The sequence below is a fragment of the Triturus cristatus genome, chromosome 1_1 (genome assembly GCF_964204655.1).
Source record: "Triturus cristatus chromosome 1_1, aTriCri1.1, whole genome shotgun sequence".
NCBI lineage: Eukaryota > Metazoa > Chordata > Amphibia > Caudata > Salamandridae > Triturus > Triturus cristatus.
Window position 1 is genome coordinate 99,140,657 of NC_140579.1, and position 16,230 is coordinate 99,156,886.

Consider the following 16,230-nt stretch of genomic DNA (forward strand, 5'->3'; position numbering starts at 1 on the left):
AATAGCGATCGCAAAATCGCTTTCGCTGCCGCCTGCTACTTGTTTTAATTAGCTTGTTTAAACTTTCAGCGCGAGGCGCGCGCGCTTGTCTCTCTGAGCTTCAGTTTCACCCCTCTCACTCTCGTCCTCTTTTACTTTCCCTCTCTATTTCTTTTGTCTCTGCGAATGTCTTCTTCCTGTCTCTTTCTCTCTGCTCTTATCTGTATTCTCTCCGCCTCTGTCTCTCTCACTTCCTTTTCTGATACTCACTGCCTCTGTGTCTCTCCCATGAGTGGCACTCACTGTTCCCGTGTCTCTCTCAAGTGTGGTACTCAGTGCCCCCGTATCTACCTTAAATTTTGATATTCACTTCCCCTGTGCCTCTCTCGGGTGCTGTCTCTTACTAAATTGCATCCTTTGATGTGAGGTACTCGGCATGTAACTCAGTGCCCCTGTGTCTCTCACAAGAGTGGTTTTCACTGACCTTGCGTCCCTTCCTGGAGTGGTCACCCCCTTCCTTCGTTTGGTGTGAGATACTGACTGTCTCTCTTTCCCTCACTGGTATGGTGCTTTCTGTCCCCGTGTTCCTCTCCGGCTTGGCTCTCACCGACCGCACCTCTCAGATGTGATGCTCACAGCCGCGTGCCTCTCGTGTGGAAATCAGTGCGCCTGTGTTCACCTCTAGTCTGGTACTGCCCACGCCGGGTCCCTTCAGGTGTGGCACTCATAGATGCTGTATCTCCCTCTGGCTTGGTACGCAAACGCCATCTTCTCTTCGGATGTGAAACCCACTGCCCGCGTGCCCTTCTCTCGTGTGGTCCTCACCGCTGCTGTGTCAGAGGAGGTACTCACTGCCCTGTCTCTCTCTCTCTCATGAGTGGTACCCACTGCATCTGTCTCTCTCAGGAGTGGTAGTCACTGCCTATTTCTCTCAGGGTTGGTTGTCACTGCGCCCCTCCCAGAAGTGGTATTCACTGCCCCAGTCTCAATAGTAGTACTCACTGCCCATGGCTCAGGAGTGGTGCTCCTATATCTGTCATGAGTAGTACTCACTCATGCTCCTTGGAGCTCTTTTGCTTCCTCACCTCCGGCTTAGCATTAAGAGCCCCCCATATGTGTGCTTTCACTGTACAAATGGCAGAGTGCAACAAAGGCAGGACGGCGTGGAAACCTACCCCTGGGCACGGTTATCGCAGGTAAACGTCCTCGGGATCAGTACATTTTTATCTCTCCTCCACTCTGTATGCACGCTTTCACTTTAGAAATGGCAGAGTGCAACAAACTTTAGCAGGCCATGGCGTGCTCCTTGAAGTTTTTTCTCCCCCCGCTTCGCATTAAGAGCCCCCTCTCTATTTCTTTTGCACACCGTGGTATACGTCTTGAAGTTAATTTACTCCCCCCCTCCCGCTTCGCATTAGGAGCCCTCCCTCCCCCCACTCGGAATGCGAGCCTTCACTCTAGCAATGGCAGAGTGCAGCAAAGGCAGGAAGGCACAGAAACCTACCCCTGGGCACGGACATCACAGGTGAACTGCCTCGAGAGCGGGGAGCGGTACACCTTCCCAAAGCCTTAACCCAAATAACCGTATCGGCACACTCGGAGCCATAGACTTTCAAAGATAGCACAGCGGTGTGATGTGTGCTTATACAACATCACACTGAGCTGCCTATTGTTTGCTTCTTTATTGCACAGTAACAGCAGGTAACTCCCCTTAATCCTCACATCCTTGAAGTTCTGCGATATCCTGTACTTGCCAAATTGTTTGGACTGTTTTTTTGTGTGCATTTTACAGGTGTGTGTGGCTGTTAGTAATATACGCCCGTATTAATTAGTCATTCATCTTTTCTTTTTCACGTTATAGGTGTTTTCCATTTGTTATATCGCTATAAGAGTGCATTAATCTTTTTTGCATAGTCTATTGCTCGTTTATATTGCCACATGTATGGGTTTTTACACCTGACACTGCAAGTCATTGTGCCGCATCGGTCTTTATTACGGTGTGTGTTTCTACTAAGTAAAGAAAATGTGAGTATTTTGAAATAGGTGCCTCCATGTCGCGAGTAAAAACTTGAATTCTTTGTACAGGAAGGACCGCAATCCTCTGGGCATCTGTTGTGTCCGAATTCATGGACAAGCATGTTATTCAGACAGGTACCTACCTGCCCTCTCTGATAAGAACTCCAGGTTTGTACTGCTTCCAGCACACGGTTTTCTTTTCCAAGTGTGTTACATAATTTTTTACAACAGCACAGGTGGCAAGTGCCTTATTAAGTTGCAATCGGTGTCAAAGAGACAAGTGGAGGGGGTCGATCTATTTCTCTTCTTCCCAAACTAGAGTATATAAGCAGGTTTACTTGGGCCACTCTGCAGTCATATGTACAAGAAAGGATTCAGCTCAAGTGATCGCTAGTAATAATATTCTCCCATCTACAAGTGATAGCCATTATACAGCACAGTGAAGGCTTTGGGAGATAATTTACATTTTATTGATGTTGTGCTCCATGAGAGTGCATGTTCTAGCAAGTCGTCTCCCCTCCTCCCCAGTCCTTACTTGCACCTGGACTTTTGCAAGAGTTTAAGCTCTTTGCATTGAAAATGACTATGCCTTTTATTTATATTTTTAAAACCAAAACATAAATAAAAGGCATAGTCACTTACAATGCCAATAGCTCAAACTCGTATAAATGCGAGACCTATTGGCTATGCCAATGCTTGTTTCAATTGCTTCTCTAAGAGGAGGAAATGTGTTGTAGCCTGTGATTGTTGCTATGCATTCTCTACATAGTTCCTAGTTCCCTGCTGCTCAGCCAGTGTGAGTGCGATGTAATGGAATGATAAGTGCCTGACTGGTATGAATGTCAGTTGGAGAGAGTGGGATGAGCAGCAGGGATACTGCTCCTGGTGGGGTGTTTACTCTTAAACTGTAACTAAGATATTACTTCTATAATAAATATACATCCATAATCTACAAGACTTGACTACATGCTTACAAAGAGGATCTCTTTGCTTACAACACCGGGCCATGAATTACTTGGCCTGGGGTTCTGGATAGCATTCGGGTGCATGCCGTGACAAAAATCACACTAGCGGGAGACCTGTTCGGAACAAAAGCTTGTAGCCCGAAAGTTTGAGGAGACATATTTACTGCACTGTAAAGAATTTTTGGACAAAAACGCAACTCTTAGGAGAGAACGAACTCCAGATCTGCAATAAAGGAGTGGGAAAAAGTGAACTTACATTGTTATACTGGGATGAATGCTATCTGGCTTTGGCAAGGTCACCTGATGGTACTTCTGGCATTGACACAAAGCCAGCGCTCCCTACCGGCAATATGAAAGGTTTGAAGTTTCTGGATCTAGTCAAATTCCTGGGAAAATTCAATCAATTAATCAAGGGTTTGTTAAGCGCAGCTACTCACTCAAAAGGGTCTCAAAGCCAGAGGGGGGGATGCTGCTTCTGGATGTTCACAGTGGTTCGTCGAAGAGACAGGTCGTTAGGTCCCTCTTGGAGTGTTGGTGTCTGACGGAGGTGGAGAGTGAGGGTGTCCACTCCTTGGCCGGGAGAAAGGAGAAGGAGCGGCCTCCTTTACTGGTCTTCTTGATACGAGGCACTGTCGCCAGGGAGAGCTGAGCTGAGCGGAGGGATCTTTGGGGTGCGTGGAATGAGAGGTGGTGGTTCATGTAGGTGGGATCGGTGTTGTGGTGGGCTTTGTGGGAGTAGGTGAGAAGCTTGAAGGTGATTCTCTTCGATGGGGAGCCAGTGTAGTGCCCACAAATGTTGGGTGATGTGGCAGTGGTGCAGTAGGTTGAGGACAAGTCTGGCATAGGCATTCTGGATGCTCTGGAGTTTGCGGGTGAGGTTCTTGTTGATCCCAGCGTAGAGTGCATTGCCATAGTCCAGTCTGCTGCAGATGAGGGCGTGGGTGACCTTTTCCTGTGTTCGAGGGGGATCCAGTTGAAGGTCTTTCATAGGAGGCAGAGGGTGTGAAAACAGTATGCGGTGACGGCGCTGATTTGGCGGTCCATTTTGAGTTCGGAGTACAGTATGATTCCCAGGTTGTGTGCATGGTCTGTGGGTGGAGGTGGGTTCTTGAGGGCGGTGGGGACAACCAGGTGTCGTTCCAGGCATCAGGGTGAGGGCCAATGAGGAGTTCTTCGGTTTTGTCCGTGTTGAGTTGTAGGCAACTGTTCTTCATCCATCTGGCGACTGCTTCCATTCCTTCTTGAAAGTTGTGTTTGAAGATGTTGGGTTCGTTGGATAGGGAAAGGATGAGTTTGGTGTCGTCTGCGTATGATACGATATGGAGTCCGTGTGATCTGGCGATGGACGCGAGTGGAGCCATGTAGACATTGAACAGGGTGAGGCGGATGGAGGATCCTTGGGGGACTACACAGGTGGTCGGTGTGGGATCAGAGGGGAAGGGAGGAAGTCTGACTCACTGTGTTCTGCCAGAGAGAAAAGGAGCAGATCCAGTTGAGGGCTTTGTTCGGGATTTCTGCATCGTGGAGTCTGTTTGCTAGGGTGCGGTGTGAGACTGTGCAAGACTGCAGAAAGGTCCAGGAGGATGAGGGCCACATTCTCTCCTCTGTTGAGGAGGGAGTGGATGTCATCTGTTGAGGCAATAAGGGTGGTTCTTTCTGAAGCCTGATTGGGAGGAGTAGAGGATGTTATTTTCGTCATTGAGGTGGGTGAGTTGACTGCCGACTGCTTTTTCTAGGACTTTTGCCGGGTTTGGAAGTAAGGAGATCGGCCTGAAGTTCTTGAGGTTGGTGGGGTCCGCCGAGGCTTTTTTCAGCAGAAGATTGATCTCAGCGTGTTTCCAGTCTTTTTGGTGAAGGAGGCGGTTTCGAAGGAGCGGTTGATGATTCTTTGCAGCTCAGGTGCTATGATGTCTGCGGCAGATCTGGTGGGGGCAGGGGTATGAGGGGGCCCCAGAGTGGATGGTCTTCATAGTCTTGAGGGTGTCTTCGATGCGGAGGGCGGTCCAGTTGTCCAGTGTCAGTTGTTTTGTGATGGGAGCGGTGGGAGTTGGTACGTCGTGGGGGTTTTTGTCATCGAAGTGGTCAAAGATGGTCTTTATTTTGTTTTGGATAAAGGCGCAGAGTCGGTCACAGAGGTCCTGGGAGGGTGGGATGTTGGTAGTCTCCTCACTGTTGGGTTGGGTGAACTCTTCGATGATGCCGAAGAGTTCTTTGCTGTTGTGTGCGTGGGTGGAGGTTCTGTCCTGGAGTGCTTTTTTCCTTGAGTGTCTGATGAGTTTGTGGTATGCGGTGGTGGCTGCTTTGTAGTTGTCAAGGTCTGCTGGGGTTTTGGAGTTTGTCCATAGCTTTGATGCGACTGCAGGTTTGCCTTGATTTCTGGAGTTCTGTGGAGAACCAGTTAGCTTTCTTAGCGTGTGAGTTGGAGGATTTCTTGAAGGGGGCGATGTGCTGACACAGTCGGTGTTCCATTTGTGTAGGGTGCGATCAATGGTGGTAGGGTCGTCGTTAGTGGAGGTGGGAACAGAGCCGCTGAGGGAAGCGGCGAGCTGATCTTCAGAGATCTTGTTCCAATTCCTGCACTGTAGCAGGAGGGGGCATCTGTGGGAGATGTTTGGTTTGAAGGTGAAGTGGATGCAGCGGTGGTCCGTCTATGGGAGTTCGGAGGTGCAGCTGAAGGTGGTGGAGTTTCCTGCTGTGAAGATGGAGTCAAGGGTTTGTCCTGCTGAGTGCGTTGGTTCTGGTACGATCTGTTTGAGTCTGATGATGTGAAGGTTGTCCAGGAGGGAGGTGAAGTTGGGGTCTTTGCGGTTCGAGGTGGAAGTTGAGGTCTCCCAGCAAGGTGTATTCAGTGGAGGTGATGGCGTGCGGGGTGATTAGGTCAGTGATGGAGTTGGAGAAAGGTGCGCGGGGTCCGGGGGGTCTGTAGATGAGGGTGCCTTGGTGGGTGGTGGACTCATTGGCCTGTATTTCGAAGTGGAGTTGTTCCATTAGGTCGGACAGTTCGTCCATGTAGGTGCTGAGACGTTGTGGTTGACGTTGTGGGCGATGGCGATGCCTCCCTTGGGGCGATTAGGGCAGTTCTTTCGGGTGACTTTGTATCCTTCGGGAAGGTGATTGCGATGTCTGGTCCTGAGGTGGCGTTCTTCCAGGTTTCGGTAAGGAAGGTGATGATGGGAGTGGTGCTGTCGAGGAGGTCTATCTATCTATCTATAAGTATCGATCAGAATATCAGTTAATCCCTGGTAACATGTGAAGTTCAACAAAAAAAATCCATAGAAATTCTTGACCCAGGTTGTGAGGGCACCTGAAAAGGTTGTTAAAATCCCATGGGCTTGACTTTCTCTGTCTGACACAGAAGGAACATGAACTGATATATTGTTGAATAGATTTTGACGCGCTAGGCCACCAAAAATGTTTACAATACATCTTTCATCTTTCTGTGTTCTGGGTGCCCTACAATAGGTGACACATGGCACAATTCCATGTTGTTACAAATTTGGATAAGGCAAATATATCACATTTTCCCACTCTATTCCAATCTCTTAAATTATTCTCCAACTACTTTTCCCCGCTTAACTTTCCTTGTCTGCCTCGTATATTGTATTAAAATCATAGTGATTATATCAGAAGCTGGTGGCATGGTGCTTAAGGTATTAGGAGCGGGCCTCAATTATTCCTGTACTTCTGATTGTCTTGAGAGAACATCCACCCTGCCATGTTGATTCTTTGCTCTACAAGTGATTGTATACTGAAATTTAGAGAAAATAAAGAAATCTCACGTTTTGCATTTAGACATTTCACTGATTATATATATACACACTTCGTAGATTTTTATTGTCCATCCTGAAAGTGACATCAAGTAATGCCCTTTCTAAATTGTGTCATCACTGGATTGAGGCTTCCTAATCACTAGTAACTCCCTATCATAGATAACATACTGCCATTCTGAAGTGGAAAGGGCCCTTGATTGTTGGAAATGGTCCTTTCTGCAGGGTGACCCTAAACATTTTGATTTCCTTCTCCTGGATTTCTGACCTCGTTTTTGTTGGCTTTAGGACTGTTGGCACTTTACCACTGCTAACCAGTGCTAAAGTGCATGTGCTCTATACTTATAAAATTGGTAACCTTTGCTTATCTACAACTGGCATATTTAATTTTCCTAAAAGTCCCTAGTAAAGTGTGCTACATATGCTCGGGCCTGTAAATAAAATGCTACTAGTGGGCCTCCAGCACGGATTGTGGCACCCACTTAATTAGCCCTTTAAATATGCTAAGGCCTGATACCTTTTTGATACTTAAACTAACCATTGATGTTGTAGATTCCCCTGACGAAAGGCAGATTCCCACCCAAAATGCATTGGGAAAGGAAAATACATTTGTTACCTGATTTACTATGCGGAGTAAAGCATCATTGCGTTTCTTTTGAAGTAATTCTGCTATGGACTGAATAAAAGCAGATTTTGGATATCCTCTTTGTTTGATATGTTTTGGAAATGTATTGAGAACTTGTGTTGAAAGAAAATGATCCATTGATCACTTGTTTGAGATTGTACACTTTGGATTAAGCGACACTGCAGTAGTGCACCTTGAGCTCCTGGACATTCATCCGGGCTAATCTTAACTACTTTTGTATTGAGGAGGCGAACAGAGCCCCCTACAGGGTGCACACTTTAATATCAGAGTTTTGAAGAAAAGATTATTGTGTTTAATTAGATCACTTTTGAGTGCATTTGTGCTGTATTTCCTTTTTTGTTACTTTTAGAAAGTTGGCATTTTCTTACTGTACCCATTTGCCTACCTCTGGGGCACACTTTTGGGTTGGGTGACAGCTGGCTTTCTGCATTCCCTCTAGACAGTCACACACAAAGGAAGGGTAGGTGTAACTGATTGGCAATCTGCATTCGGATGGGCCATCCTGGGCAAGATGGGAGGGAGGAGCTGACACTTGCATCTGAAAGGACTGTTTCCTGTCCCCACACAGAGGATTACATGCCCCACGTAGTGAGTTCGGAGCCAGGCCAGGGAAGAAAGGTACTCCTGCACTTCAAAGGAATCTCTATGAAGCCTTCCCCACTTTAAAGGCCCGACTTGGCATAAGTACAGGACCTTTGACATTACCAACTCAGAACACTTCTGGAACTGAAGGCATTCCACCAGGAAAAAGAACTGATGTGCTGCTGGAGGTTCTGTCACTTTGCTAATCGTTGTTTTGACCTGCTGCCTGCCAAGTGGTGCCAATCCAGCCCTGGGCCCTTGGAAGTGAGTTTTAAGTGCTGCATCTTCAAAAACTACAAAATTGCATCAATCAGAACCGGCGCATTTCCCTGGACACTGGCCCATCGCTGCTGCTGCATGGACCGCAGACTCCGCATCGCCGACTGCACGATGCATCACCTCCAGTTTCCAATGTATCTCTGACTTTGGTGGTTCGGCACAAATGCACCGCTTCATGCGGCTAGCATCATCTAGAGCCAGGCGGTTCGACAATGATGCATCGTCTCGGTGTTCTTCGCATCTTGATCCTCGACGCATCCTCAACAGTGTGCAGCCCAGAACCGATGCATCGCCTACATTTGCAAGATCAACGACGACAGATCATTTTCTTTGCTTCGTGCATCGCCCTTTACGTTGACACACCAAAGGTACTGTTCAACGGGCCACTCTGCATATGACCCACGCTCTATTGGAGTCAGCCTGAACTTTTGGATTTGACCTGGCCTAGCGCAACCAGATAGCACCAACTGGGTCTATTTGTTTCTAAGCACTACAAAACAGTTTATTCTTTTAAAATTCATATCTTTACTTCTACTATTTGGAATTTTGGTTTTGTTTTATTCGTACAAATATAAGCTAATTTTGTAAAGTGGCATGGAGTCTTTCAGTGAAGTTTTCACTGGGTTACTGTTTGAAGTGTTCCACAAATACTTTACACATTGCCTTTTAAGTTAAGCCGGACTGCTCTGTCCCAAGCTACTAGAGGGTGACCACAGGTTAATTTAAAATTTGTTATTGACTTATCTTGACTAGGGATGTGGTCCCTGCTTGAACAGGGTGCACACCTCTGCCAACCGGAAACACAATTTCTTACATTTATTATTATGCAACCAGATGTACTGCCTCCGTCTCAGGATCTCTTGGCAACAATACCACACCAATAGCAAATGAGGATTCATCAGTCTCGAGTGTGAAGGGCACCCGCGATTTCAAGTTGACAGCCAAATTTGCAATCTTGAAGCTGGACTTTCACCTGTTCCCGAAGGAACAGCTTTTCTCGTTTCTTACCAACTGAGGGCACCTTTTCAGGAAATGTATTTGATGCCATGACACTTTCAGGCGACATTCCTCATCTTCCACTGATAGTGATCTCCACACTCCTCTTACTTTTACCACTGGAACATACTTGTGTCATTGTTTTAGGCCCATCTTAGCATAGCAGCATGCGGCATAGTGTTGGCCTACTTCAGCTGCTGGCTACCTTCACTCTTAGGGAGGACACTTTGCAACACAGAGTGATAAAAACTAAGTGCTACTTTTCTTTTTATGGAGTCTGTAGTACACTCACTTGGACAGAATTGCATTGCATTCTCAAGCTCAGATCATATCACACACAGCATCTGCGCTTGTGTGGCTGGGCATAGCATCTGCAACAGGAAAGGATGAAAACTGTGACCATATGAACTCAATATGGGCCGCAGCTTTGACTGTTCTTGTGCCAGGTAATGGGCCCAGCCACACAAGAGGATGCCATGATCATCAAGAGAAATGTGGAAATGCTGGGTGGTAGGAAATTTGTGGATTCAGAAAAGCCACAGGCTCATGCATCCAACAGCTCTACACTTCACAGGGAACTCTCACCGGTCCTGTTCCCGCATTACACCTACCTGATGCTTCTCTTCCCTCCGTTGGCAGTACCACTCATACTGTGATCTCACAACGCTTTATTCTCTTTCACTCTTTCAAGCAAGGGTGCCTGTTATCCCCTCTCCTCATATTAAAGACTTGCTGAGTAGGGTGGGGCTGAGTAAGGGGGATTCCCCAAAATTAGGAACAATGAAATTGAGTGGTCTGCTTTATGTGGATGACACCATCCTGATGGATGTAACCGTGATAGGACTTCAAAGGCGCCTTAATGAGTTAGCACACTATGCGGATGATCATTTTCTAAAAATAAATACATCAAAAAGTAAAATTTTGATTTTTAGAGATCAGGGTGTAGAGTTAAGAAAAATATGCTTTGGTTCCTGGGGAAAGAAACTTGATGTAGTGAAATTTTACCCAGTAAGAATTTTTACAAAGAGATGCTCTAGCAGTGATCACACTGACCAATGTAGAAGTAAGGCAATATCTCAGGCATGCGCAATTGGTAGATTTTACAAATGTTGCGCGCAAAGACACTTTGCACACGTTTTATCAGTATACAAAATTTAAATCCCGCCCGTACTGAGTCACACTTGTGAACGAACAGCAGTGGGTTTACTTTGAGAAGGTAGAGGGGCGGATTTGGCATCAGAGCTGTAATTTGAACCAAGCGGCCCCCATAGCGGTGATCCGACTTGAATTCGGGATCCTCTCGACCTATGTGTTCGCTATGGCTGCATGTTTGAGATTGAGTAATGCCTTACTGAACAGCGCTGAAGACCCTTTAGGAGCAGCGTTAAGACAAGAAATATTTGAAAGCCTGAAGGGGAAAAGTGTGGTTTTCAGGAAATGTGCAAGCGGCAGACTTATTTGAAATTGGCAAAATGCTTATTAATAGGATCATTTATGAAGTTTGTCGTAAAAGAGATACTGCCTTGTGCTTCGGTCATTCTGGCAATGATAGAATAGTTGGGAGCAGTATTTATAAACAACCTCAACCGTATGCTGTATGGATTCTCCCCCATGGAGTGTGCAGAACTATCCTCTTAAGGATGAATCTGCTGCCCCAATGAATTATAACAGGGGCGTGGGAGGGATTAACCAGGCAGGGCAGACTTTGTCACCTATGTGGAAGCTGGGTACAGAATCTAAATCAGGTTTTATTTGTCTGTCCTCTAGTACAACCATTACGACGTCGATTGTTGAGGCCATTGTATTTAAAATATAACACCACCACAGGCGAGGAGGCCTGAAATTTCCTCTTGGAACCACAAGAACAGGTGCGTTTTAAAATTTCTATTTTTTTTAAAACAATTTTTAAATATATTTTAGAGAAGAACTAATGTGGTGAAGTTGGCTGCGGTATGCTGCAGAGGGTTCTTTGTGGACAATATTCATTGCATATAATTCGAATTGCAGGGTCAAGTGCCCTGACCTCCTGGCTCAGGAACAGCTCTCCCTCCACGCAGCACAGCCCAGCTGTCGCCGACACAGGAGAGCAGGGTTCGAGAGCGCTCTAGACCCGCTCCCTGCACCTGCTTGCCCGATTGCTTTGGTTCTCTGTGTTAATTCAGCCTCCCTGTTCCTTAACTTTTTCTTTTTCCCAGTGCCTGACTCATTGTGGTCCATTCCTTCCTGTTACTTTTTTCTGCATTTGTCTCTTGTGATTTTTGTTTTTCTAAGTTTTTTGCCGTCTCGTAGACCTCGCCCACCTCCCAATCGCCACTTCACGCCTTCCCCCTCTCCTACTTAATTGAGAACGCTGCGCAGCAGCGCAGCAAAGGCAACCCCGTCTGCGCCCGTCCGCGACCCGACCGCGGCCAGGGACCCTGCATCTCTGACAACCCACCACTACAACTCAGCCGCCCTCCACGCACTCAACCCCAGAAGACGCAGAGACTGCCAACAGGCCACGCCCAACACAAACGGCGGCCAGTTCACCTGCCTCCACTGCCGCCAGACCTTCACCACCAACCCTGCCCCCAGCACCACTAAAACCAACACCAGCGACACCCTCAGGTGCATCCTCCTCAATGTGCGCTCTGTGCACAAACACGCCGTGGAGATCTGGAACCTTCGACTCCCTCTCGCCAGAGATCGCCTTCTTCACGGAGACCTGGACCAACGCCTCCTCTGGCCCCGACATCAACACCGCCATTTCAGAAGGATACAAGATCCAGAGGAAGGACCGCCTCAACCACCCTGGAGGGGGCCTTGCCATCGCCCACAAGAACACCCTCCACCTCACCACCTCCAGCGAAACCTTCCCCTCCGCCAAACACCTGCACTTCCACATCCAGACCAGCCCCAACCCAAAGCTCTGGGAAACCCTTGTCTACAGACCCCCACCCCCCATTCGCCACAATCATCACCGACCTCATCACACCCCACACCATAGCCTCAATTAACTACATACTCATCGGCGACCTGAACTTCCACCTCGACAACCCCAGCGACCCCAACTCCACTACCATGCAGGACAATCTCGCCAACATCGGACTTTACCAACTAGTCACCGCACCGACACACAGGGCCGGACACACCCTCGAACCCATCTTCACAGCAGAAAACAGCGTCCACTTCAGCCATACAACGCAACCCCCATTGACCGACCACCACTGCATACACTTCACGGTCAACAAACTGAAAGCACCCAAACCAATCCCACGCCCACCACAAAGGAACTGGAGCAAAGTCACAGACAAGCAACTCAACTCCACCCTCACTCAAGACAACCACGCCCCGGTATCCGAAGCCAGCGACGCAGCCAGCAACACCGACAAACTGCGCCCCAGGAAAGCCGCCTGGTTCACCACTTCTCTCCAAGCAGCCAGAAGCACCTGCAGACGCCTGGACAAGAACTGGAGAAACGCCAAGCCACCCGAAAACCACACCACCTACAAGGACGCTATGACAAACTACCACAACAAAATCAGAACTACCAAATGAACTTTCATCCACAACAAAATCCTCACCAACTCCAAGGAACTCTTCAGTCATGCGGGAAATCACCAACCCCCGCAGCAAAGCCACAAACATCACCCCGTCCCAAGAACTCTGCAACAAGCTCGAAACCTTCTTCCACCTCAAGATCAAAAACCTTTGACAACTTCGCCAACCTCCCATCAGACGCCACAGCTGGCCCTTCCCCGATACACTCCAGCCAGCCCACCATCACCACCTGGACTCCAATCACAGCCGAAGACACCACCTCGACCATGAAAAGCATCCACTCGGGAGCCCCCACGAACCCTTGCCCCCACACATCTACCACAGAGCCAACACCGCCATCGCACCCAAACTACAACACATCAACAACTCCTTTGAAACAGGCACCTTCCCAGATGACTGGAAACACGCAGAAGTCAGGCCCCTGCTCAAGAAGTCCACAGCTGACCCAAAGAACTACCAGCCCATCTCGCTCCTCCCCTTCGCAGCCAAAGTTGCAGAAAAAAAAAAAACAGTCAACAAGGAACTAACACGATTCATCGAAGACAACGCAGTCCGCGACCCCGTCCCAATCCGGATTCCGGAGCAACCATAGCACCAAGACCACCCTACTTGCCGCTACAGACGACATCCGCACCCTCCTGGACCAAGGACACTCCACCGCTGTCATCCTACTCGACCTATCAGCAGCCTTCGACACAGTCTCCCACCGTACACTCATCACCAGACTACATGACGCTGGCATACAAGGAACAGCCCTAGACTGGATCCAATCATTCCTTACTGGAAGAAGCCAAAAATCAGACTGACACACTTCCTTTCCAACAGGGTTCGTAACGGAGCCCAACCCTCTTCAACGTCTACATGGCCCCCCATGCAGCCATTGTCTGACGAAACGGCCTCATCGTATCCTACGCCGACGACACCCAGCTCATCCTGTCCCTCACCAAAGACCCCGCCACTGCCAGACTCCAAAATGGGATGCAGGAAGTAGCAATCTGGATGACCATCAGCTGCCTTAAGCTCAACGACGAGAAGACAGAAGTCCTTGTCCTTGGAACCACCCCCTCGGCATGGGACAACACCTGGTGGGTGTCCGCCCTCGGAAGCCCACCGACCACACCAAACATCTCGGCATAGTACTCGACTATGGAAACGCACTCTACGCCGGCATCAAGTCCCTACTCCGCAAACTCCAGATGATATACAACACCGCCGCCAGACTCGTCCTCGGCATCCCCCGGCATGAACACATCAGCCCACACCTACGTAGGCTCCACTGGCTCTCCGTGGAGGAAAGAGTCCCCTTTAAAATCCTAAACCACACCTACAAATGCCTGCACAACACCGAACCCGAATACCTCAATGACAGAATCAACTTCCACGTACCCAAAAGGAACCTCTGATCTGCCAACTTCGCACTGGCCGAAACTCCGCGCACCCACAGAGCCAGAGCAGGTGGAAGATCTTTCTTCCACATCACGGCCAACACATGTAACAACCAGACATCAGGCACGCCCCCTCCCTGAGCACTTTCAGAAAGAATCTCAAGACCTGGCTCTTTGGCTGAACGGATCTGCTGCCCCCCCCACCTCCTCCTCAGCGCCTTGAGACCGTGAGTAGTGCGCTTTACAAACCCTGATTGATTGAGGGTCCTCGAACGACATATTTGATGTTATAGAATCTGATGGTACAATCTGAACAACACCTCCCCAGATGGTTGTCTCGCTATAGGATCAAAGGATTAATGGAACCGGTAGAGCACTTACCACTTGCACTTTTGACATCATGTATGCTACTATGTAGGCTGTATTGCATAATGAATGTATTTTGCATCTTTTAGGCCATTACTTGTATTTCTGCTTGGGGTCCATCTGAGCAAAATTATTTTTTCTTTTTAATAGAATTTGTTATAGGATGAGTGATATTGGTACTATACTTGCACTTTTAATTATCTTGTACACTTTTATGAATTTAGTATGTGCAATGAAGTCTGTAACCATTAGGTCTCTGCATATACCTTGTACTTCATTCATATATAGAATTTTATGATGTTGTATAATGAAGTTAAAGTTTAGATTATTTAATAGTACAGCTCGAGCCGCACAGTCTGGTTAGTATTTCCATAGAATGGTGACATTGGTCTAATATTTGCGTATTTGCACATTTAGTTCTAGCATGCTGCTTGTATCTTGCAATGCTCAACAAACCTGATGAATTTATGTTTTTGTATGTATTTTATTTTGTTATTTTTATTATAGCTCTGGATGATCGAATATATCAGAGCCTTTTTATTTGTATACTTTTATGTGGAACTCTTAGGAGCTCCAAATCATCATAAAAATTGATTGGCGGCATAGCTTCTGCAACAGGAAAGGATGAAAGCTGTGACCATATGAAGTCAATATGGGCCACAGTTTTGTCTGTCTTTGGCCCACCCACACAAGAGCGGTGCCATTTTTATCAAGGGAAATGTGGAAATGCAGGGTGGTAGGAATTTTGTGGATTCACAGGCTCATGCTTCCAACAGCTCTAAAATTCACAGAGACCTCTCACCAGTCCTGTTCCCGCATTACACTATCAGCGGCACACCTACCCGATGCTTCTCTTCCCTCCATTGGCAGCACCACTCATACTGTGATCTCACACCGCTTTATTCGCTTTCCATAGAGTCCAAACTCACACACTTTATACTACCCTCCTACCCAACAATAGGGTAATCGATCAGCCAGAACAGCACTTACTATAACATTAACCTAGGAGTGTAGTCTTTATAGTATGTAAAAGTGCCCTGGCCATGCGCCCAACCCTCCACCATGATCAATTCTTCCTTAGATGGGTTTCATTTGTGATCAGATATGTATTTACCTTTTAACTCCAGAAGCTTATCCTGCCAGGAGCCATGTTGTCTGCTCTGAAGAGTCTGCTCCACAGCAGCATCTCCCTGGGGTTTCTCAGCTTTCATTTGATCGCACCTGCCGATTAGAAAACAATATTGTAGATGACCTCGTCGTTCACAGCACATTCTTCTCGTTCGCACTCACTGCACACTTTTATTTACTCTAGGATGTAGGAACTCTACAGGATCTCAGTGCACATATGTGATTGTTATAAGTGAGCACCATTCTCTCCTGGATCTCATTTCCCTTTACCGCTGGTGTCCAAGGCCCTGAAGTACCATTTGCATACCAAGTCACAAGGGTAGTACATGCTCATCACTGCAGGGCATCAACCCTCTGGTTAAGAAGTGGTTATACATTTTCTTCTGGTAAGGACTAATTGGCTTGAAGATCCAATAACCAGTTATGGTACCAAGCCTCTTTAAAACTCTGCTCCTTCATGAGCTATTCACTCGCGTAAAGTCTGTGTTTTGCCTTAAGCATGAACTAGTCATTAGCATTCCAAGGAACATATTCCACAACATTAAAAAGTGCCCGACATCTTGTTTTTGACAAAGCAGATC

The 16,230-nt window shown here is 47.5% G+C and overlaps 1 pseudogene across 1 annotated transcript in view; it reads right to left on the minus strand.

Moving 5' to 3' along the window:
• The window catches only part of LOC146869617 (E3 ubiquitin-protein ligase TRIM11-like), a 109,784-nt pseudogene that overhangs the window by 53,318 nt on the left and 40,236 nt on the right, over nt 1-16,230 (minus strand). The window contains exon 6 of the transcript XR_014962402.1: nt 15,636-15,742. The product of XR_014962402.1 is annotated as an E3 ubiquitin-protein ligase TRIM11-like (transcript). The remainder of the gene's footprint in view (nt 1-15,635; nt 15,743-16,230) is intronic.